The sequence below is a fragment of the Rattus norvegicus genome, chromosome 5 (assembly GCF_036323735.1).
Source record: "Rattus norvegicus strain BN/NHsdMcwi chromosome 5, GRCr8, whole genome shotgun sequence".
NCBI lineage: Eukaryota > Metazoa > Chordata > Mammalia > Rodentia > Muridae > Rattus > Rattus norvegicus.
In genome coordinates, this window is record NC_086023.1 from 97,769,925 (window position 1) to 97,796,316 (window position 26,392).

Sequence of the window (26,392 nt, forward strand, 5' to 3'; positions counted from 1 at the left end):
GTTATATATTTTAGTACCAAGAATGAAGATAAACAACAAGGATATTAATGTAAGAGAAAGTAAAAAAATCTAGAATATTTAAAATAATTTTCTTCAAAGAAGTTTATATTTTCTCAGAGAAATCGAATTTCCTCTGCAATTTTCAGAGGACTGTCATATTCATTCTCTTATTTGACTTTCAGTAACTCTCAGTGGAGTGGATATCGCCATGATGACACCAATTTTGTAAATGAGAAACTAAGCTTTAGAGGAGTTAACTATCATTTTGAACATACGGATCTAAATATTCATCCTTGCAACAGTTTTTTTTTTCTAATCCACCATATGCCAGACATGCTGTAAGCACTAAGCATGCTGATACAAACAATCGCCAAGTCCCTGACACAAGAGAGTTTGTGTCTTAGTCAGGAAGACAGGCAGCAAGCAAAGGCTTACATTACATTAAGTGTTGGTTGGAAAACCGTGAATGGATGGTAGGGCAGAGGTGAACCTAGAAATGAGAATGGAGTATTGTGTGTAGGCAACCAATATCCTGGATACAGTGGATATATAAAATCTTATGAGGAACGCGGAAACAAAGACACATATTAAATGATGCATCTAGGATGTGAATATCTGCTGAGTGGATACTGAAGTTGGGAACTGGCATGCCTCAGCCCATTGCCTGTAAATATTAGGTTTCTGAGATTGGCAGAGGTAACTGGTGTAAATACTAAAAGGCTGGGCTTGGTTGGAGGCATTGTGAGCCCATCCCTGTACATTCCCTCTGAGACGAGGACCCTATGTTGCCTGCATTACTAACCATGATAAATCGTTTTGCCACTGGCCCCAAAACATGGAGGCCAACAGACCATGAACTGAAACCTCTGCAGTTGTGAGCCAAGGTGAAATGTTTACAGTTGTTCACCTAAGGGTTTTGGTCACAGTGATGGAAAAATGGTTAATACCTGAAAAAATGAAGTAAAAGCAAATTGTTAGGTCTCGGGATAATATTCAGCACGTTGTGGTGGCTTTATGAAGATGTATTTTACAGCAACGGCAGCAGAGCTTATTCCAAAAGACATGGGAAGCTTGGGAGCATGCTAGCAGTAAAAAATAAAAAGAATTGACTATTGTTGGAAAATGTGTCTGAGGTCGATTGGAAGGAGACAAAGATAATGTGCCCACCTCCTGACTAATCAGAATAGACACTAAAACAAAACTTAGGATTCCATGGTGATGAGGAAACAGCTACGTGATTCCCAAATTTTCCTAGATGGAGGAAGTAACAAATCACTGTAAATGCTGCCTGGAGTTGATGGGAACCTCAGACATCGGCCTGAAAACTAGCCGTTTCTATCATGTGCTGCAGCCTCACAGCAACATACACAATATTCTATTCATCACGCACCTGGACTTTAAGCTTATTTTCCATTGAATAAAATGAAATAAAGGATAAAATTATAAACTGGACTCAGAAAAAAGTTGTAATTGCTTTTCATGCTAGAATTTACAGTGAAAATATTAATCATTTTACAACAAATAACATGGCAATCAGAGTTTTCTAATCTTTAAAGCTAGATTATAATTTAAGTTTTAATTTTTTTCTTGAAGAATTTTGGCAAAACATAATACATTTTTTAAAAAAATCTTCTCATTACTTCTACTCTTTTAGCCAAAATTTTGTAATGTAATGCAGGAAAATAACCAATGACATACCATAAATATCAATGTATTGATCATACTTCCATTTGATTTAAGTCACCAAAAACATGAAGCAAAGAGGATTGATTTATTTATTTATTTATTTATTTATTTATTTATTTATTTATTTATTTCCATCTTTATTAAATTCGGTATTTCTTATTTACATTTCGATTGTTATTCCCCTTCCCGGTTTCCAGGCCAACATCCCGCTAACCCCTCCCCCTCCCCTTATCTATGGGTGTTCTCCTCCTCATCCTCCCCCCATTGCCGCCCTCCCCCCAACAATCACGTTCACTGGGGGTTCAGTCTTAGCAGGACCCAGGGCTTCCCCTTTCACTGGTGCTCTTACTAGGCTATTCATTGCTACGTATGCAGTTGGAGTCCAGGGTCAGTCCATGTATAGTCTTTGGGTAGTGGCTTAGTCCCTGGAAACTCTGGTTGATTGGCATTGTTGTTCATATGGGGTATTTAAAAAGTAATGAACGATTATATTATCAGTCAAATTCAATGGATATTTATTTAATTTCATTGTATAATCTTTAGAATCTATTTAAAATTTTAAGTTTTTCACAGAAAGTACAACAGAAAAGGCATGTGATTTAGAGTGTTTTTCTAAATATTTGTCATCATTATCAAATTTGAAAAAGTAATTATTCCCTTACAAAAGTTGGCTAAATACGCTTACCAATTTATTTGATAAATGTCTTCTAATTTAGATTTTTCTATATTGTACATACATTAATTTTTCAATATCAGAATTACAATGTGTGTTTATGTACTTTCCCATTCATTGGCTTCTCTACATCTCTACAACAAGGGTTGCTCTTAATACATGATATGTGTATACAGAGCAATGAAGGAAATCTACTAAGTTGGGTCAATCATAAGTTACAATATTTGATACCTCTATTCCAAAAAACTTTGTTGTATTTTTCTATAATATTTTTTATACTCTCAAACTACAGCATGATTGAGGAAATGAGAGAAGAGGCCATATGGCATGCAAGCCCAACAGAAATTGATTATTTTTTCTTCATAAAATATTTTTATTAAAATAATTTTATTAACTTTTTCAATTGTACTTCATATATAGTACATGTAGCTTTAAAATAAAGTCCTATCACATAGTAGGAATGATAAAATACAAACAAAATAAAATATTACTAAAGTTCAGAATTCATGTTTGATTTAAATCTAAAATTTGCTAGAACATGCAAATTATAATTTATAATTTTGCATAATTTGATGACTAATGTATCTATCAAGAATCCTCTCAAATTTCATTTTTCCTATTTGTGAGGCCATAAAATTATTCATCCCAAAATACTCAAATATCATAGGACTACCTGTCCATATGCAATAATAATTCCCCATAATCCTGTTAAGCAATGACACAGATTAGGATCACCATAGCTGTTAAAATATTTTTAAAATTATTTCTGAAATGTAAGGGAGCTCCAAGTGAATTATATGCATGAGAACTAATATAATCTATCTATTAAGCATTTTTCAAACTATATGATAGTTTCTTAATTTCATATTTTTCATTTAAATTTCTAAATTATTTAATATAATCACATGTTCCTACCTAAAATTTTGCTGTGATAAAGTCTGAAGACTCAAACTCCACTGTTCATGTGAGATTAGAGAAAGAGGTAATACAAGGTCAGTGTTGCTATACCTTGACCTAAACTTTTCGTATAAATATTCTGTTACTTTTATTTAATATTTCATATGTTAAAACTATCCTGAGAATTCTGATCTTATATTTATTCACATGGGTTTATTATATGAATGTGTCATACACAGAGGCTGGATAAATTATTAAAACTACAGAGTAAAACAATAGATCAGAAAGTACTGTGTGGAGCTACTGTATAAAATCAGAACTAAGAAAATCAGAAATTTCACCAAAACCAATGGAAGTGTTGTACCCTTATCTTGTAACTGAGGAATCAGGAAGGGTTTTTAATGTGGTTGAATTTTACCTCAGTGGTTGTCATATTAAAGTACAGAATATCTTTAACAAGTATCCATGACAAGAATCTTAGCCCAAGTATTTGTGAGAGCCAGATCCTATGATATGGAAGTCTCCAGAAAATGCAAAAGCAGATTATAGAGAGTTTCATGTGAAAATCCAAGAATTGATTTCTCCTCTCCCCAGACGCAAATGATCTTGGGAGAGCCTAGAATATATAGAAAATGAAAAGTCCCCTTATTTCCTTTAGACAGGACCAATTCTGGGTTAATGTATGGAGATGAGTGGGTGACTTCATCCCCCAACCAGAAGCCTTGCATAACCTCTGGATATGGTCTCTCCTCCCCTTTGCTGGGCCCTTCAGCTAATCTCATCCCTGTTGGATCCTGGGTGCATTTTGCTTTCCTGGCATCTGGGACTTTTTGTGGCTACCCCAGTTCTGCATCTCCAATTGCTACATCTCTGTTCAGTTTCCTGACACTCTCTATATCATCCCTGTCTCCTAGTCTCCTACCACTCCTGTCCCCCTTTTCTCTTCCCCCTCCTCTCTTCCTCCCATGTCCTTTCTACCTTCTACCTCCTGTGAGTATTGTGTTCCTTCTAATGAGAAGGACTGAAACATTGGTCTTCCTTCTTCTTGAGTTTCATATGGTCTGTGAGTTGTATCATGGTTATTCTGAGCTTTTTGCCTAATATTCACTTATCATTGAGAACATACCATGTGTGCTCTTTTGTGATTGGGTTAACTCACTTAAGATAAAATTTTCTAGTTTTTATTTTTATTTTTTGACTGTGAAATCCATGAAGACATTGTCTTTGATACCTGCGTAGTACTGCATTGCATAAATGTAACATTATTTTCTATATCAATTCATATGTTGAGAGACATCTGGATTATTTCCAGTGTCTGGTTATTATAAATAAGGCTGCTATCAACACAGTGGAGCATATATCCTTATTATATGTTGGTGCATATAGGATCAGGAGTGGTATATCTGGGTCCTCAGGTAGTACTATGTCCAATTGTCTGAGAAACTGGCAGACTGATTTCCAGAGTGTTTGTAACAGTTTGCAATCTCACCAACAATGAAGGAGTGTTCCTCTTTCTCCACATCCTTGCCAGCATGTGCTGTTATCTGTCACCTGAGTTTTTAATCTGTACCCCATTTTTAATAGGATTATTTGGTTCTCTGGAGTCTAACTTCTTGAGTTCTTTGTATATATTAGATATTAATTCTCTTGGACATGGACATAGGATTGGTAAAGACCTTTTCCCAATCATTTTGTTGCCATTTTGTCCTATTGGCAGTGTTCTTTGCCTTAGAGAAGCGTTGCAATTTTATGAGGTCCCATTTGTCGATTCTTGATCTTAGAGCATAAGCCACTGGTCTTCTGTTCAGGAAAATTTCCCCGGTGCCTATATATTCAAAGCTACTTTCTCTTCTATTAGTTTCAGTGTATCTGATTTTATTTGGAGGTCCTTGATCCACTTGGACTTGAGCTTTTTACAAGGTGATAAGAATGGATGGATTTGCATTCTTCTACATGCTGACCTGTAGTTGTACCAGCACTATTTGTTGAAAATGCTGTCTTTTTATCCCACTGCTTGGTTTTACCTCCCTTGTCAAAGATTAAGTGACCATAGGTATGTGGGTTCATTTCTGGGTCTTTAATTTTGTATCATTGATATACCTGCCTGTCTCTGTACCAATACCATGCAGATTTTATCACAATTGCTCTGAAATATAGCTTGAGATCAGGGCTGGTGATTCCCCCAGAAGTTTTTATTTTTGAGAATATTTTTTGCTATCCTGGATTTATTGTTATTCTAAATGAATTTGCAAATTGCTCTTTCTAACTTTATGAAGAATTGAGTTAAAATTTTGATGGAGATTGCATTGAATCTCTATGTTGCTTTCTGCGAGATGGCCATTTTTACTATATTAATCGAGCCAATCAATGAGAATGGGAACTCTTTCTATCTTCTGAGATCTTCTTTGATTTCTTTCTTCAGAGACTTGAAGTTCTTGTCATACAGAACTTTCATTTGCTTGGTTGAGTCAGAGACTGAGGAAAAGCCCATCCAGAGACTGCCCCACCTGGGGATCTTTCCCATATACATATACCAAACCAAGACACTACTGCAGGTCCCAAGAAGTGATTACACACAGGAGCTTGATATAGTTTTCTCCTGAGAGGCTCTGCTAGAGTCTGACAAATACAGAGGCAGATGCTCGTAGCCAACCATTGGACTGATCATGCGGACGCCAATGGAGGAGGTAGAGAAAGGACTGCAGAAGCTGAAGGGGTTTGCAACCCTATGGGAAGAACAACAATATCAACCAACCAGAGTCCCTATCCAAAGCTCCCAGGGTCTATACTATTATCCAAAGGGTGATCCATATCAACAGCTGCATATGTAGTATAGGATTGCTTTATCTGGTGTCAGTGTGAGGAGAGGCTCTTAGTCCCGTGAAGATTCAATACCCCAGTATACGGTAATGCCTAGATGGAGAGATGGGAGTGGTAGGTAGATGGGGAGCATGCTCATAGAAGCAGGGGAAAAAGGATGGGATAGGGGATTTGCAGGGGGAGAAACTGGGAAAGGGGTTAACATTTGAAATGTAAATAAATAAATATCCAATAATAAAAAAAAAGAGAAAAGAAAATGTTAACTGGAAATGGGCCTCCATGGCAAACTTTCTTTGAATTCACCATCCTTGATAGTATAATTTGTGACAATCCATCTGTTTGGGGGATACTTACATTCCTGGTAGTGACTCCTTACCTTTTTCTGTAAGCAAGCCCAATCGACCCATTGGCACTTAAGATTGGACGCTGATGGAATCATTACTCAGGTCTATTATTGATTCATTATCTGGAGTGAATAGATGGTCATTCCTTTATGTCTCCTGAGGAGAAGTTAATCCAAAAGTTTGTGTACCACAAGGTTACAAGGAGCATTGAGCCTAAATAAAATGATCTGCAAACTCTCTGAAGGAAGTAACCAAAATTAGATGGAAACGGAATCATTAAATAGATACTGACAGTTGCATTTAATATCTGTTCTGTCCTATTGTCTTCATATAAGAACTATGTTCCAGTAACAGTCTGAACAATGAATGCCGGACCTTGAGACACAGGTCAAGATCTGTTAATGAAAATTTCCAGTGACTGTTTTTTTTTTTTTCTTGAGGAAGGATTGATATATAAAACATTGATAAGAAAACATTCCTAATCTTTTGTTTCAGCAGGACCAGAGCAACCAGCATGTTGACTATAGCTCTTTTTCCTTAAGGGTGATCTAAAAACTAAAAAGAAGTACATTAATTATAAAATGAAGGAAGATATTCTCAAAAGAGAAAGCAAGGACATGATGTCATTCAACTTAGTTCTATATTCTCACTTTCTGAAAACATACAGATTATGGAGTAATAATTGAATCATGGCTTAGTTGTCCTTGGGATCAGACTAGGGGAAATTATAAAGGAGTTTAAGAAGACAGAATATTTTGATATTAAACAATGTATTAGGTAAAATAAATGAGTATAAAAATCAAGAACACACATCAAAATGATAAAACATTGTCTTTCATGTTTTGTGGTATGATTCTTGTCATCTGAATATTTCATTTTAAAGCCAGTACAACTAAACCTCTTTTTAATATTCTATTTGTGTTCCAACATGCTTATGTTTACAATGCAATCCTTTACTAAAAAATATTCAGCACCCGTGCTGTTTCTGCTTAGAATTCTACCTTTTAACCCCATGATAAAAGGAACCATTGTCTGTAGCCTGCCATATGTGAAGTCCAAGTATGCTCTTCTACATTTCAATTAGAATAAACAGGACATGAGAAGTACAAATTACTTTTAAGGACCACTGAGATGGTTTCAGCAAAGAGATTGTTACAGCCATTGTAAGAGGACCAAACAATGCTTGTGTTCCCAGTACTTGCAAGGTCTAAGCTCATCCTTCCCAGTGAATATATCCCCATGAAAATGACAACAGGATGTTCTGTAGCAACATAGCACATGATGTAAGAGGCAGTAAAAATTACAAATTTGAATTAATGTATTTTTTAGATTATATGTGATATTGTCTATTTCATTCTTAATATCTAGATAGCCTCAGTGTAAGCAGACAATGCTCTTATTAATGGAAACATGCAACACCAAATAACCATTTGCCTAATAGTCATAGAATCTAATAAAGAAGTCTAAACTGGTAACAAATATGATAACAAAGAAAGGATGTTAGCATTACAGCAGAAAATACCTGGTACATTGTTTATTATTTCAATTTAAAGAAATATTCTGTTATCTTTCTTGCTGTAGTATGTGGATCTTTTTACCATCTACAGTTGTCCTAAGTATATCTATAAAATGTCATGCATATATAATCAGATTTTTCTTGCAGAAGCCTGCCTAAGTGAGAGTAATTTATTGCAGATAAGTTTTGGGTGTCTTCCATTCTTCCTACTAAATAAGATTTGGAAATGTGTTTGAAAACCATTGTCTTGGGTGAAGTTCTTGTTCTGAAAGCAAATCCCTATAAATCAAAGTCAGTGATTGTTTTTCTTATGTTCTGAGCGAGTTAAGAACAGCATTACGGTGTTTAATCGTCCTGCCTATGAAAAATGTTGCTTAAGAAGTGCTGTCTAAAACTTTCTTCAAATTAATTAGATACTAGGTGCACAGTTTTAATGATAACATTATAACAACAGGGACATCTCCTACTGGAAGAAGCATAAACCATTTACAATGTCCTTCTGTGAAACTGTGAGCAAGTTTCTAGGTCAAAAGTTTTAATATGTGTCAGGAAAAACAGTATTGTCATGTCACAGATGCAGCATGTTTAAAATGTAGCCACATGGACAACCAACATATTTTCACAGGAAATCTGTGTGTGTGTGTGTGTGTGTGTGTGTGTGTGTGTGTGTGTGTGTTTGTGTGTCCTGGAGAGTGTTTAGATGATATTATTATTACTATTATTATTAATTATTATTGTTAAAAATTGATTCAGTATTTATATACAATTTATCCTAACAGTAGTTCTCCCTCCTTCCACTCCTCACAGTTCCCCCAACCCCACAAATTCCCTTGATTCCTTCCTCCTCAGTCTCCCCTCAGATGTAGGCCACCAAAGGAGCACAGTTAAACAGGATAACATAAGTTACAATAAAGCAATGCAAAACTCTCACGTGCTGGATAAGGCAACCAAATAGAAAGAAAGGCATCCTAAGAGCAGATAACAGAGTCAGAAACACAATAATTTCCATTGTTAGGATTCCCACAGTATAAGAAGCTAACAATCATAACATATATGCGGAGGACCTGGTATAGAATCGTGCAAGGCCTGGGTTTTTAGCCTCAGTCTCTGTGAGCCCAAATATATGTTGCTTAGTTGATTCAGTAGATCATCATGGTCTCCTGGTGTTCTCTATTTTCTCTGACTCCTACAATTGTGCCCAGTTTTAATGATAACCATTAGATACTACATTGTACTTTATGAATATAAAATAGCAAAATGTGTAATCAGACACTGGGACATTTCAAGTGATTGATATTAATTTTGACAGTGATGATATGAAAGGAGTAGGTATTAATTGTGCATCAGCACAGGTCCTTGAGTGTGTACACTCACCAATTTAAGCAATATTTGGAATGGCAAACAATCTTAGAAATAAGAGCTTATATGGCTTCGGTGATGATGTTTGTTTCTCAGGAAGGAGTACAAAATATTTCCCTAAAACAAACCCACTAGAGCTAATCAGTTGATACATAGATAGTTCAGACAATAAAACAGGGCTCTCTTAAGGCACATTTCTTAGTTTATTACAGGGACTTAAACATTCACTTGAATTTCAAGATGAGCTCTATACATGTGTGTTTTTAATGCACATCTTAAATTTCAAACTATTCCATACAATGTGTAAAACTACTTTAAAATGCCTCATTAATTCTTATTCATCAGCCTTCTGTGTCTAATTTTATGGAAGAAGGAAACATTGGCAGATTCAGTCATCAAAATACAATTTCTTATATGAATGCAGGTGCAGCAAGTAAAGAGAAAAAACACAGCTTCCCTGTTTAAAAAGAAATACATTAGCAAGATATTTAGGACTGTATGTTCCAGAACTTCGGATAATAAAGAATTAGTACGTATCTTTCCAGCTAGAGTTTAATTAAAACATGAGATGCATTTTTATGTGTGAAAGATTCTCTCACTATTACTCTTTGAATGTTTTCATTATTTGAACTAATAGAGGACATTCCATCTTTTCTCATTTTGTTTCTTATTTTGCTTACAGGGTAGGGGAGGGCATAACTTTTTGCGGCAGTAAAAGGTACTCTGGGTCCTGATTGAGAAGGTTTGAACCCCGGAGATTCAGAAAGGACGAGACGATAGGAGCTTTGCCTGACTCCCAGGAAACCAGGCTGGCTACTGGCCGGCAGCCCTCCATAGATTTGTGACCATGAGTTATATCAATGCCCCAAGCCCCTTTGAAGGTAGAGGATGTGACCACAGGTCATGCAGGCTCCAGATAGATCTCCATCATAATGAAGTGCCTAAAGGCCTGGAGGCTTACCCAATGAAGCTTTCCTTCCCAAACGTTCCTCCCTGCAAGGTATTTAATCTCAGGCCTACTCTGAGGAATGGGGTATGGTTTTACGCATCCACCTTCAGCCATGACAATAAATGCCATGAAACCATGGATTGCCTCTTTTCATGGAATCCTCCATGGGTAGCAGTAGAAAAGGCCTTTGTCTGTAGAGCCGCCACCTATTCTCCTGAAGAGGGCTTCCCTGCATCTTCAGTGGTGACTGACACCAAGCTCAAGCCCACCATTAAGCCAAAAGACTTCCCACAGGACAAGCCGGTACTCCCTCTTGTTCCCTCTCGGCCCCGACCGGCCCCTACTCTGTTCTCAGCTCTTCCCGAGCATCCCAGATGGATCTGAATGCCCAAGAACCTGAGAATCTGATGGCCTAGCCTCCTTGCTTGCCCAGAAACCCTGGGCCTGCTCTTCTGTCCTCTGAAGTGGTATTTCCAGGCTTCTCACAGTCGGACACCCACTCCGAGGTGCCATGGGTCAAACTTCCCAAGTCCAGCCTCCCCAGTGTCCAAAGTACTATGACAGAGAAGACGCTGGACCTCACAATTGGTCCTACATAACTTCTGTAACTTGTAGCTAGGATATAAATCAGTATCAATTTGATGGAACACTGAAAGTAACAAAGGGCACTGGTCTTTAGTAAGTCAGAAATGTCTTACAGATAGATAATATATGCTTGAAATAACTCTACATAGCACATATAAAAACATCAGGTGGATTTTGGTCTATTTTTAAGCCTGTTGGAAAATTGTATTTTTTTAGCTGAATAATTTTCTCCGTGTTATATTCACTTTCAGGTGTTTATGAATTCCCTATACTGTCACCGTCTCTTCCCATCTGTGTACTAATGTCCCAGAATTCACACTCTCCACAGGTGTGCTTCTGTCTTGATTATCAACATTAGTATGGCTTTTCAGACAGGATCATGGGAATTCTGAATCTGGGGCTCTCAGTTTGGAGCTGTAGGTTTTTATTTTTTAAGCTAACTTTGTCATTCCAAAACTATTTCCACTCATAGAATGTGGATTTTTTAATGGTATCTATCTCAGTATTGTTGCCTTAAAGGAGGCAGAGCCATAAAGACACATAGCACACTGCCTTGCCCATAGTAACTAGATGTTGCTTAGTTGAGAGAGGAACTCATAAAGTCATGTCTAAAAGCTTTTTCTTTAAATTTAATCTAGAAGATAATCATGGCTGCCCACGGGAGGACCTACCGTTGCCAAAATACTGATTGCATGTTGAACCTGGAACAGATTGATAAGAGAAAATGACAATAATTCATTCTGAATGATTTATGGTAAACACCGAAGTGAAGGTTAAAAGTTCACATATGTTTATAGAGTATATTGTCCTGTATAATACATAGAGTAATTGTATTAACTATTATTGAGTTAAAGTTGTTTTTGATGTCATTTATTTTGATTTTATTATTTAACGTATGAACTTGTGTGGAAAACTTGCAAGATTTATCAACTTTCCAAGGTAAAATTTTGGCAATTACTAATTTTGGCAGTTACTCACTCCTTGGGTTCAATTCCCCCATAATAGGTAACAAAGCAAAAATAGACAGGCATAATGACGTAAAGCCAACGCCATTGGCGTAGCCAAGGAAGCAAAAGTATAAAGATAAGATATTGAATAAAAGAATTATCTAAAATGATGCACATAAAAGATAAATTTCTAAAATACATAAAGAACTCATATGAATCAATAGAAAAATGAAAAACAAAAAAATTTAGCTTCTTTTAAAAATGTGTAAAAATCAACAAATAGAAATTAGTCTAAGGCAGATTTCCAGATGGCCCACAGGCAACTGTAAAAGTCTTCACTATTACTAGTTGTCCAAGAAGTATGAATGGAAACTATTGAGGAACAATACCATATGGAAGCTAGGATAACTGCAAATTCTGATGAAAGGCAAACAGGTGGCACCAACATGGGCAGAAGAAGAAAGCAGGCTACAGTTTGGGCATGGATATAAAATATTTCCCACTGGGGAAAATGGTGTGGAATATCTGCAAATAGTTATAGCAGAACTACCCTCCAATCCAGTAGGCCTGTTTTGGATAATAAGTCAAATCATTCAAAATCATTATTTGAGAAATTACAGTACCACATTAATTGCAGCATTATTTACAGTAGTCCTGACAGAAAAACTGTCTTACTGCTCATATACAGAATCCAGAGGGGAAAGGCGATACTTGCATAACGTCACTAATAGTCTTTAAAATGGATGGAAGCTTGTTATGTGTGAGAGCATGGTGCATTTGAACAAGAATGAAAGAAATTTCAAGACAGAAAATAACAAGTGCTCCCTGGGACTAAACCACTAACCATGGACTGACCCAGGGCTCCAACTGCATATGTAGTACAGGCAGGCCTTGTTGGGCACCAATGGAAGGTGAAGCCCTTGGTCCTGCCAAGGTTGGACCCTCAGTGTAGGGGAATGTCACGGGGGGATGGAAAGGGGGGATGGTTGAGGAGGGGAACACTCTTATAGAACTAGGGAAGGGGGATGAGATAGGGGGATTATGTCTGGGAAACAGGGAAAGCGAATAACATTTGAAATGTAAATAAAAAATCCAATAAAAAAGAAGATAGATATATGCATGCAGAGAAACAATACAAAAAAAAAGGAATCCAAAATATATAGAAAAAAAAGAAAAAGAAAAAAGAAAGTAACAAGTGATATAAGATCTCAGAAAATCAGACCCAGAAAAGTAAGGGCAAAATGTTCTCTGCAACTTTGTGCATGGTGGAGAAAGGGATCGCTGCTCAGGAGAAGGGATGTTTCCGTCATAGGAGGAAGATGTAGAGAGAAGTAACAACTTGCCTGGGCCTGCTGTTCTTGCTCCAACTGGCCAGCACACATGGCCATATTTCCATGATTCACCTAACACATGATGTTCTCTTCTTTCTCCATCTTTTCTCTCGTCTTTCCCCATGGTCTTTTCTTAGACCTCAAGCCTGGCAATTGTAGACTAGCCTACCACTCTTTTGCACAGCTACAGGCTGCAGACATCTTTATTAAAGTGATAGTTTTAAATTAAGGAGCATGGTTACATCACATCATCTGGAGTATCTGAGGGTTTCCTCATCCCTGGGGGCAACGAGTCCCTGGGACCAGTATTTAGCATAATTTACAATACATAGAAACAGACCAAAACTCATCATATATGAAAGTACACATTTGGACACTTCAGTTCTATGGTTTAAAGAGTATTTTGATTCAAATATTTGAAGTTCAAAGTTGACTTCCACATTTTGTCAGCATATAATCATGGATAAGATATCTAACCTCTTTGTACCTTACTGAACCCATCCTAAAAGAGATAACATGGATAATACAAACTTTAAAATATTGTTTTATAGTTTATGAGAAATAGCTTGTAGTTAATTAGCATCTCATACTTAGAGTACTCTAAGTACTCACAATTCATAGGATTGGTTGGATGGGCATTGTTGAGTATGCAAGATAATAAAAAAGACATATGTTTGAGTACTTTAATCTTTGGAGGTAGATTGGCAGATATTTGTCGGGGTCATCACATTAGTGATCCAGGCTGAAAGACTGCTGTGAAATATGGCAAAGAGACACAGTGACAGCTAGGAGTGAGAATGGGGAATTAATCAGAAGCAGATTAACTTGATGTTTGAGACAATGTATAAGGTCTTTGAATTTCAGTGTAAGTTCAGTGTGTATTGTAGCTAACATGTTTTAAGCACAGACATTACATGACCAGACATTCACTAACAACAAAAAAAATTAAAATATGAAACAGCTAGCAGATGAGAGAGAGAGAGAGAGAGAGAGAGAGAGAGAGAGAGAGAGAGAGAGAATGAATGACTCTAGTGTGCATGGAAGAGTATGAAAGCTTTTCTTTTTGAATTAGCGTGCGAAATAGAGAGAAATTATTGCAAGCCAATGTTCCCAGTTATGCCGGCTTCATATTCAGACTTTCAGAGGGTTTAACCTGATAATTATTATGGCGATGTCTGGGACCTGACATTCTGTCAGTATCTCTGGATAAAGGACTCAGATGACTATTAAGAAGTACTTCCACACATCCTCTAATATTCAAGACATCTTGAGGTTAAGAAGCCCATTCTCCACCCAAGTGCAGAAATAAGAGAGGAAGTGAAGTTTTGATTTAGACACTGAAAAACACATCTATAAGGAAGTAGGGAAATATAGAATATTGTATAACAGATTGTGTTTACTATTATGTGAGTGGAGAGAGATTATATACATGAACAGTCTGAGCATTCCGATTGTCCTTAAGAATTCCAATATTGAAGGCTTCTTATGAAAGAAGATTGGAAGCAAAACTAAGAGTGAACATTTTTGTTTATTAAAATATAAAACATATTTGAAAGAAGTAATTCCTGGTAAAATGTGGTGATCTTTGCTAAATTACAAGGTAATACAAATAGTGAATGTATCCATGAGCTTAATGGAAAAACTCCAGATTGTCAGCAATTCAATCTTGCTTATCTTGCTTGTGTCAGCACTGAAAAAAAAAAGAACAATTAATTTTGCCCAAGTACAGACACACACAGAGATGCATGTACACACACATATAGGATTTAATATATGCTGCATATACTTGGAAATAATATTCAATTTAAAATTGAAGGATTTCTCCATGATAAAAAATTCATGTTTGGAGTAGTGATAGAAATTGGCACAAGAGAAGGAATGGTAAAGATTAAATAGTACCTTTTACTTGCTGCTTTTTTTCTTATTTATTTTTCAGATTTTTAAAAAAAAGAATCTTATTTTTTATTGGATATTTCCAGTATTTATTTTTCAAATTTTCCCAGTTTCTCCTCCAGAAACCCCCTATTCCATTCCCCTGTCCCTCCTTCTATGAGTGTTCTCCCCAACACACTCACTCACTCACTCTCGCATCCCTGCCCTCTGCATTTGTCAGGCTCTGGTAGAGTCTCTCAGAAGACAACTCTATCAGGCTCCTGTCAGTGTGCACTTCTTGGTATCCATGATAGTGTCTGGGTTTGGTGACTGCATGTGGGATGGTTTTCCAGGTGTGGCAGTCTCTGGATGGCCTTTCTTTCAGTCTCTGCTTCACACTTGCTGTATTTCCTCCTGGGAGTATTTTGTTCCCCCATCTAAGAAGGACTGAAGCATCCATGCTTGGGTCTTCCTTCTTCTTAAGCGCCATGTGGTCTGTAAATTCTATCTTGGGAAATCCAAGCTTTTGGGGTAATACCCACTTATCGTATGTGTTCTTTTGTGATTGGGTTACCTCACTCAGGATGATAATTATCTAGCTCCATCCATTTGCCTAAGAATTTCATGAAGTCATTGATTTTAATAGCCGAGATGTACTCCATTGGGTAGATGTACCACATTTTCTATATTCATTCCTCGGTTGTAGGACATCTGTGTTCTTTCCAGCTTTTGGCTATTATAAATAAAGCTGCTAATTCTCATCGCCTTGTATAAAGCTCAAGTCCACGTAGATCAAGGACCTCCACATGAAACCAGATATGCTGAAACTAATAGAAGAGAAAATGGGAAAGAGATTCGAACACATAGGCAGAGGGGAAAATTTCTTGAACAGAGCACCAATGGCTTAAGCTTTAAGGTCAAGAATTGATAAATGGAACTGCATTAAATTGCAAAGCTTCTGTAAAGCAAAGGACACTATCATTAGGACAAAGGGCAAACAACAGACTGGGAAAAGATCTTTACCAATCCTATATCTGACAGAGGGCTAATATCCAATATATACAAAGAACTCAAGAAGGTAGACTCCAGAGAGTCAAATAACCCTATTAAAAATAGGGTACAGAGTTAAACAAAGAATTCTCAACTGAGGAATATTGAATGGCATCGAGTGGCTGAGAAACACCTAAAGAAATGTTCAACATCCTTTGTAATCATGGAAATGCAAATCGCAACAACCCCAAGTTTCCACCTCACACCAACTAAGGACTCAAAAACTCAGGTGACAGCAGATGCTGGCAAGGATGTGGAGAAACAATAGCACATTGTAAGTGGGAGTACAAACTGGTAAAACCACTCGGGAAATCAGTCTGTCAGTTCTTCTCAAAATTGGACATAGTACTAACTGAGGACCCAGCTATACCACTCCTGGGCATATACCCAAAATATGCTGTAGCATATAACAAGGACATATGCTCTCTCCTTAATAAAAACAGAATTGAGTTATTTGTTCAGGATAATCAGTGATGAATGACTGCTGGAAGACTGAGTAGAAGATAAGCAGTCTGAGCATTTCCACTTCTGTAAAATAATCAGAAGATCTAGATTTATTACAGATTAAATATAGATGCTCAAGTGTGTCATATTTCAATTCTCAATAACCTGGATTATACCTAAGAACAGTGTAAGTGATTTATATAGAAATTAATACATGGAATTCAGTATAAATTTTAGGTGTAAATGTTGACTTACTCTGACAACTCGCTTATCTTTGGACTTCAGTGTTCAAAATCAAAATACCTGAGACTGATGATGTCAAGTTTCTCTCTGAGGTTGACACTAAAATTGTTATTCCTCTTGTCCTTTTTTATCAGCACTTCACCCTCAAAGTTTCTTTATGTGTCTCTTTGCTACTCAAAATAATAATACTGTAAAAACAGTTCACAGGGTAAACAATGATATAAGAAAACATTTGAAAACAATATTAAAGATTTTCAGAGTACTTTAGTGTACATACCTCATTGATTTGAAGAGTCTTTTCAGTAATCAGTGCAGATGCTATTTGAAAAAGTATCTTCATGTCATGCAAGAGTGATCACTGTTTCTTCAAGTGCTTTCTTGTCAAGTGTGTGCACACTTAATAGATAACATTGGATTTGTTGTCAAGTGTGCTTACTCTCCTATTTTAAACTCATTTTCCATAGAATTCTGAAACCTTTTGCAAGGCATATTTGATATACAGATAGAGTTAGCAACATTGATGTCAACGTAATTCAAATGTCTTTGTATTTTATTTGGGCAATAAGCATGCTAATTCAAAATAGTCATTACATAGTTAAATGCTACTTTACTAATTTGAAAATAATAAATTATATCTTGGGATGTTTCACATGGGATTGTGATTCAATGCCAAGCACAAATGAATTGAACACTCTTGATTCTTCCACCCAAGTTAGTTTCAGCCAAACAGTTAATCAGGATTGAATGCTCAGCTTTGGCTATAAGTAATAAATGTGGTGAATTTGTAGAAATTATTTAAATCTTATAATTTTCAAATTTCATGATTTTTAAAAGAAATGTAAGGATAGTCTCCCTCATGCATTACGTAGGGGAAAATATAAAGCATATTCATAAATTTGTATACACTGGGTATCTAGCACTTGATATTTATTTAATATAAATTAGCTCTTAAAGTATTGTTAAAATAATAATAACTCAAACTTTCACCTCTGTGACGTATGTCCAGAATCAAATTCTTTTAGCTTGCCAGCTGCATACAATTCCCTCTTTGCCAATGCTCTTAGCAGCTTCCTTTTTATTATGATCAAGAAGCTGTCGCCTTAATGGACTTTAAGTTCCTTAAGGTATGTGAATTCATTCTCACTGGATTGTCAGTGCTCAACCCACTGTTGACATAGAATCTTCATTCCCATATAAGCCCTTCAAGCTGAATGTCTCACTTTGATATAACTAGACATTGTCTGAAAGAAACTAAAAAGAAAGAAAAAAGAGATGATCCTGTTATGTAACTGCAATGTAAGTCAGCAGTGTAAAACTTTTCTACTTACAATAATCTGTAATTTAATAAAATATTTACTTTTGTTATGTTATTTCATGGCATAAAGCAATGTAAGAGCTAGATGAATGTGATATCTTTTGATACAACGTATAGATTAAAATGAAGAAGATTGACTGGCTGTTGTAATCCCCCTGCAATACATAATAAACTGAAAGAATAAGCCCCCAGCATAAGCAAAACTCATCATAGTAATCCAGAAACTAAATAACTTATGCATATTCCCTGAAACTCACGTTATATCTCTTTTTAAAGAAAAGGCATTATATCCTGTTCTTTAAGGGTTGTTTGTTCTCCTGACTTGATGCATGGTTAATTCTAGTTTCAAAATTGATTAAACCACCTGATTAATTGCAGTGATTACGTTTCCCATCTCAAGCTTGGAGATAGTATTTGTAATTCTTACTAAAAATTGATTACTATTTAATACTGATAATCCTGTTGAATGCTGCATAATAAATTCAAAACTGAAAACTGCATGACCAATTATTAAATATAAATATAGAATAAATCACATTATGAACTGACAGAAAAATTCAAAGTCATAACATTAATGGTAACACAAACCTGAAAAATAATCATAGTAAAGGCAGTATTTCTCTGGTCTTAAAGAAGGCTTTGCATCTTCCTTGTGGGCATTTATGACTTTAAGTTACAAATAAATACAGCCTTTTTAATTGTTAATCTGGTTAGAATTTGCAAACATGAAATTGTATAGTTATCTATTAGCTTTCTCTGTATAATTATAACTAGATACAGAGTTGAAAAATACCTTGATTTAAGGTGTGTCTTCCCCGTACATGACATCAATTACTCATAATGCGGTGTTCTGATGGAAATACTGAACTGTGCTTTTTAACTGCGTACTGAGAATCCGAATGCTTGTAACTGATCATACAGAATACTAACATCCTTGAGAGAACAGGTATTCCTTCTATCTGTTAAACAGTTCTTAGTGAAAACAAAACTTCAAAATATCTGATAAATGAAAGGGCTTTCAGGAGAGTGTGGGAGGACAGAGACTGGTAACTTTAAGGTGTCTGGTGTCCTGTGAGTGAATGCTTCAATATCTCCTGTGCTCAGATCTTAGCGCTGCTCTTTCTAGAACAGCTTGAAGAGGATCATTAAGCTGAACCTGAAACTTCCTGCCACTAGTAACCACACACAGAGTAGATGTCGAAAATTATGCCGAGGAAAGAAAAGCCCCAAATGAGTAGACTACACTGGTGCTGGGACCTGTAAAAGAACAGTGTTTAAACTTCATGCAGTGATGGTCAGAACCACCCATTCTGAATCTTGCAGCCTGTGCATATCAAACATGTCATTTAGCTACAGGAGACATTTGAGATTAGTGGGAGTGACATGCCATGCAGAAGAATGCTGAGTAAGCAGAAAAGGAGAACAAATGGGAAATAAAATGACCTCCTAACATTAGATGAACGTGACTCCATCAGGCTAGAAATCAATGACCTGAAGGGAGCTGCCAAAGAAAATTCGTAGGGTACAATGCAACCAGCTAAAGGACTTTGTAGCCTTTGGGGGTCTTGTCTTGTACTAAGTACACTTCTTCTAGGTCATAACAGTCCTACCACGCCAAGTCATAACCATAGTAACCTCTGGCTCCAGTGCTAGAGAACACAAGGCCCTCTATGATCTTATGAGGACTGAGTGAGCCCAGAGACAGGCTGACTCCATAAGAGGCTGCAAGCTGGCAGTTTGTAAAACTAGGTCTAAGTTTCTAAATTTTTGTTTCCCAGAATTGGAAAGGTCCAAAGCACAGTAATTACAAGAAAAACTCCTCACAAGAAGCCAACCAGGAAGCTGCTCCATTAGCTAGCCTGAGCTAACTCGAGGGAAGTCAACCAGGAGCTGTAGAGGCTGCCTTACCACCTAGCTTGACACAGGTAAGTTAGTCAGCACAAGTCCCCCAAATCACCCAGGGCCCTAACTGATCACAAAGGCACCCATACTCCAGGAGATAGAGCTAGACAATCAAGGGGGGAAAAGATAAAATTCACCTAACAGGTTTTAAATTGACCCTGCAGAGTCCACACTTCTGTCTCCTATCCTGAAGTATAGTGGACGGCTGCATGCATGTTCTCTGCAGAATAACTGCTCCTTGCCAATGCTTATCACTTGAGTCTGGGGTATCATTCTTTGAGAATCACGGACCCTTATAATTTAGTGCAAACAAAGGCACTTTGCTATAGTTTCCATCCCCTATGGAAAAGCAGGTAGTTTTAAACATCATCTATGGAACTGTCTTCAAAAGAGAAGAGGCAATTAGACTTTGTCTTGAGGGCCCACAACACATTTCAGTGTAGCCATTAACTTGTGTCTCCACATCAGTTAGGCATTAAATCTCAATTACTATTGACATTACATGGACAGTTAACCATAGGTTGTCATACGCTGGGGTAGAAATTGTTTCACATACACTTCAGTTTCAAAGTTACATGGTATCAACAGTGAATTAAGTAAATGTTATTAAGAGAAAAGGGATTCTTCTTCAACAAGGGCAAATAAAGGTTATCAAATAAATTGTGCATTTAATACCAATGTTTGAAGGTTTATGATTTTTAAGGTGGTCCATGGTAGTCAACTGTGGGAGGTGGAGCAAGGTGACAAATTTTAATGAGATGAATTCCAGTTCTGGAGGTTTAGAACTATTCAGCCTTGTAGTGTGTGGTCCTTCTCAATGACAATCCCTGCCTGTGCTACTGCTGCTGTGGCTACCCAGGGTTCTTGAAATGTGCAAAAGAGAAAAATTCCTCCAATTCTCTAGAAACATGTTGATTTTAAATGAATCGTTAACTAGCCCCTGTGAAGGAATGTTAGCAGAACCATTGTTTCCTTTCCTCCAGTCAACCCCAAGGCCCAGTGTAGGAAGTCCTGCTCAGGGTACCCCTTTACTCTTGTTTCCCTTTTCCAGCAGGGTTGCTGGCTTTTCCTGATAATTGTCTACTCCTAGTTAACTGGTTTACACTGGAAATGATTCTGTTTACCTTTTAAAATCATTGTTCTGATTTCCATGACATTTGTCTCAGTAGATTGTAAACATTCATGTAGATTGGCGGTGCCTAAACCTTAGTTTTTTTCACTGCATCTGGATAAGTAGCTCATTTGAGATTAAAGGTTTGGAACATTGTGAATTGCCTAATTTGCCATGTTTATAAATCATGCATATATACATGTGTTACATATATATGTATACACATATGTATACATATATGTGCATATATATGTGGGTAGGTGCATCTGTATGTAGATCTACATGCATATAAAACAGTTTTGTGTACATTAAGACATTTACTAACCCCTATGAATTGCCTCTCCTCTTTATTTTTAAGAAAGCCTGCTGTATGACAGAACTCGGATTGCCCTACATAGCAAAGCTTCTAATAGAAAGGACCAGATCTCTCTGCAGCTTCTTTCTCTTTGTGCCAAGCGAATCTTAAATATAGAGTTCTCATTGCAATAATGGTTCCTTTGAGACTTTTCTTGGAGTCTTTCCTCCTTCAGCCTGGGGACTGTCTGTTCTGTTTGGATTTCTTTCTTTAGAGAAGACCCTCACTTCATATATTCTTGAGAGAGTTTATTTTTTACTTGATTTTTAGCTCTAGATGTCTTACTTCAGAAGAAATTCATCTGAAAAAATATATTTTAATTCAAACAGAATTACATCATTTCCTTCCTTTCCTTTTTCTCACTAGCTTCTCACAAGTAGCTTTACCTCCAGCCATTCCTGACTTTCAAGTTAATCCCTGTTCTTATTTACTCTTTACATATTACTCATTACATGTATTCATGTTTATGTGTACATAAATGTAAACCACAGCTTGCTGACTCCACTCTTGTTGATGTGTATATGGTTTCTGAAGTAGAAATCTTCTTAGGTCCTTTTTTTTCCTGTTTTTTTTTTTGTTTCAAACTTCTATGGGTTTTGCTTACTGAATAGTAAAATGTCTCTCTCCCCCAGTAAGTGGCTCATAGTCACAAACAGTCAGTTCTTCAGTTTGAATTAGTAGAATAAAGAATCACAATTATTGCCTCTGCCTTGTTTGCCTCATTTGTCCTTTGCTCTGATTATTCTACAAAATGATAGTCTGGAAATTTGAATTGAGTTTTTGTGTGTAAAATATTGTTTAAAAAATAGTGTCAAATATTTATTGGGCTATAGGTTCTTCTACAAGATCATTGACTTTACTAAGTCTGAGCCTTTGGCTAGATTTCCTGTACCAGGCATGATTTCCTTCTGATATACATACATACAGACACATACAGACATAGATACACATACATATTTACATGTACATTCACACAACCACATGTACACATACATTAGACATCTAGCAATAATTTGAAAAATAGGTTCACAGTTTGAAAGTGAACAGGGAAAGGTATATGGGAGAGTTTGGGGACAAGAAAATGGAAGTATGATGTAAATTTAATGTGAAAAATAGGAAAAAAAGAAAAAAAGTAGGTTTTGTTGTATCTCTTTTTAAAAATGAAATAAGGAAGAGCAAAAACATTCCTCTGTAAATTGCTGAGTCCATAGTCCCCATGAATGGTAGTATGTGACGTGGTTAATATTGCTTGTTGTATTAACAAATTGTCCAAAAGGATAGTGAACGCGTTGTATAAAATAGATATGTTAGTAATAACCAAATCTAGCAAATGTCTTTTCACTTATATTGCTTTGGCAGATTTTGTATGCACTCATCTCTAACTCAACCTCCTTTTATAACCCAGATGATAGAGCATATAGCAGAGAGATAATGAAAATTATAACAGGAACCTCGCTCTCATGAGGAGACCGTTAGAGTGAAAGGAAATACATGTATCAATTAATCTCCCAATAAAAGACAATGAAGTGGTGGGAAATGTCGTATAAAGAGAGTGATGTGCCTTAAGGATGGATTTTTGGGAACTGACACTCAGAGCATCAACTAGGACACAGAGATGCTAAGGAAACAATTATAAGTAGAACAAAATAAAATTTTCTTTTTTTCTGTAGCTTAAACCCGGGTCTTACATATAGAAAGTACCAAGTAGTGTGCTGCTGAGCTATAACTCCAGAGAAGTAAAGCATTTCTAGGAGCAAAAGAAATGAGGATGTATATCCTTCATGCTAATGAGCACAGAAGATGGCATTTCACTCAGAGCAAAATATTAAGCAACAATGTAACTTAGATTCTGGGATATAATAGTAGAAGACAAGCAAAGCAACAGGAGATTGTAGGTTGAATAAAGGATGTTGCCTAAGGAAAACATATAGCTAACTAGTTATAAAAAAAAGTAATTGAAAGATGTTATTATGTGTCTCAGTCTAAATGAGAAAAAGTATACAATAGTAGGTATTATATTATTAGTCAAAACTAGAATAGATACTGGAAAAGCAATCTCAGATGATAAAGTTATGATACTCTTGATTCACAGCTCCTGACAACTCAGGCAAGGCATTTGATATGTTTCTGAAAGTATGATTAGGAAGCATCATCAAAGTTGATTGTGAGTGGTAAAAGCAAACATAAACCTCATACACATACACATAAATCTCTAAATAATTACTATATTTACAATTTTTTACAGTTTATAGTTATAAACTCTATCTTCTAGTTTAAAAGAGAATGAAATAATTTCAAGAGATTAATATTTAAGAATACTATGGCCAGGGAAATTAATCAGTAGTTAAGAGTTGGTCTCCCAGAGGACCGGGGTTCAATTCTGGGCACACACATTGTGTCTCACATCCATCAGTAACTCTACATCAGAGGAAGAGAGGTGATATCCTCACTTGGCCTCTGTGGGCACTGCATATAAGTAGTGTAGAGATATAAGCAACATACTCAGAAAAGAACAAATTAACAAAACAAAACAAAACAACCCCCTCAAAATACATAAAGTTGGTCAGGTATAAAGCCTGTAGGACTATGGGAGATGCACAACTCTCAGATTCTATAAGAAAACTGTGGATTCAGGAAGGTGAATGATATCAAACACAGGTCCATGGCCAAGCTTGGAGTTTCAAAAGTCAGTGCAGAAGTTGTGTATCCAGCAAGGAAACTAAAGCATTCATAGAACATGGCACACAGGTTTAAAAAATTCAAGAACTCCCAAATAAACTATAAGCACAGGCAGACGGTCCCTGTTGACTCAGGACAGTATCTGATCATCCGAAGACAGTGGGTAGAGGCTCTGGCTAAAATACCAATCTCTTAGCAGGAAAATGACAGCTCAATACTACTAAGACTTAGTAATTTAATGAACAAAATAAATGCATCCATTAATAGAAGAAAAAAGACTTTAGTTTAGAGAAGGAATTAATGAAGACTTTCTGAGCAGTTGAAAGTAAGTACAACTATTTTAGAAGGCCAGAATATGTTTAACAGAACCTATGAAATATGCTTCACACTTTCTGTAACTCCAGTTTCAGCAAAATGCAAAGCCTCCACCCTCTCTGAACTCATACACTCATATGCATACAGAGAACTAAAAGATAAAAATAATCCAGAAATAAACAAAAAGAAAAAGAAAAATTTGATCAATGAACTGACTCCAGATGAAGGTCAATGCAGAATCAGACCGAATTTTTTTTCTTTTCAAATAATTATTTATTTTATTTTTTGTATTTTACATTTTTCTTTTAATTTTTTTTTATTAACTTGAGTATTTCTTATATACATTTCAAGTGTTATTCCCTTTCCCATTTTCCGGGCAAACATGCCCCTCCCCTCTCCCCTTCCTTATGGGTGTTCCCCTCCCAACCCTCCCCCCATTGCCGCCCTCCCCTCCATAGTCTAGTTCACTGGGGGTTCAGTCTTAGCAGGACCCAGGGCTTCCCCTTCCACTGGTGCTCTTACTAGGATATTCATTGCTACCTATGAGGTCAGAGTCCAGGGTCAGTCCATGTATAGTCTTTAGGTAGTGGCTTAGTCCCTGGAAGCTCTGGTTGCTTGGCATTGTTGTACATATGGGGTCTCGAGCCCCTTCAAGCTCTTCCAGTTCTTTCTCTGATTCCTTCAACGGGGGTCCTATTCTCAGTTCAGTGGTTTGCTGCTGGCATTCGCCTCTGTATTTGCTGTATTCTGGCTGTGTCTCTCAGGAGAGATCTACATCCGGCTCCTGTCGGTCTGCACTTCTTTGCTTCATCCATCTTGTCTAATTGGGTGGCTGTATATGTATGGGCCACATGTGGGGCAGGCTCTGAATGGGTGTTCCTTCAGTCTCTGTTTTAATCTTTGCCTCTCCCTTCCCTGCCAAGGGTATTCTTGTTCCCCTTTTAAAGAAGGAGTGAAGCATTCACATTTTGATCATCCGTCTTGAGTTTCATTTGTTCTAGGCATCTAGGGTAATTCAAGCATTTGGGCTAATAGCCACTTATCAATGAGTGCATACCATGTATGTCTTTCTGTGATTGGGTTAGCTCACTCAGGATGATATTTTCCAGTTCCAACCATTTGCCTACGAATTTCATAAACTCGTTGTTTTTGATAGCTGAGTAATATTCCATTGTGTAGATGTACCACATTTTCTGTATCCATTCCTCTGTTGAAGGGCATCTGGGTTCTTTCCAGTTTCTGGCTATTATAAATAAGGCTGCGAAGGACATAGTGGAGCACGTGTCTCTTTTATATGTTGAGGCATCTTTTGGGTATATGCCCAAGAGAGGTATAGCTGGATCCTCAGGCAGTTCAATGTCCAATTTCCTGAGGAACCTCCAGACTGATTTCCAGAATGGTTTTACCAGACTGCAATCCCACCAACAATGGAGGAGTGTTCCTCTTTCTCCACATCCTCGCCAGCATCTGCTGTCACCTGAGTTTTTGATCTTAGCCATTCTCACTGGTGTGAGGTGAAATCTCAGGGTTGTTTTGATTTGCATTTCCCTTATGACTAAAGATGTTGAACATTTCTTTAGGTGTTTCTCAGCCATTCGGCATTCCTCAGCTGTGAAGTCTTTGTTTAGTTCTGAACCCCATTTTTTAATAGGGTTATTTGTCTCCCTGTGGCCTAACTTCTTGAGTTCTTTGTATATTTTGGAAATAAGGCCTCTATCTGTTGTAGGATTGGTAAAGATATTTTCCCAATCTGTTGGTTGCCGTTTTGTCCTAACCACAGTGTCCTTTGCCTTACAGAAGCTTTGCAGTTTTATGAGATCCCATTTGTCGATTCTTGATCTTAGAGCATAAGCCATTGGTGTTTTGTTCAGGAAATTTTTCCAGTGCCCATGTGTCCCAGATGCTTCCCTAGTTTTTCTTCTCTTAGTTTGAGTGTGTCTGGTTTGATGTGGAGGTCCTTGATCCACTTGGACTTAAGCTTTGTACAGGGTGATAAGCA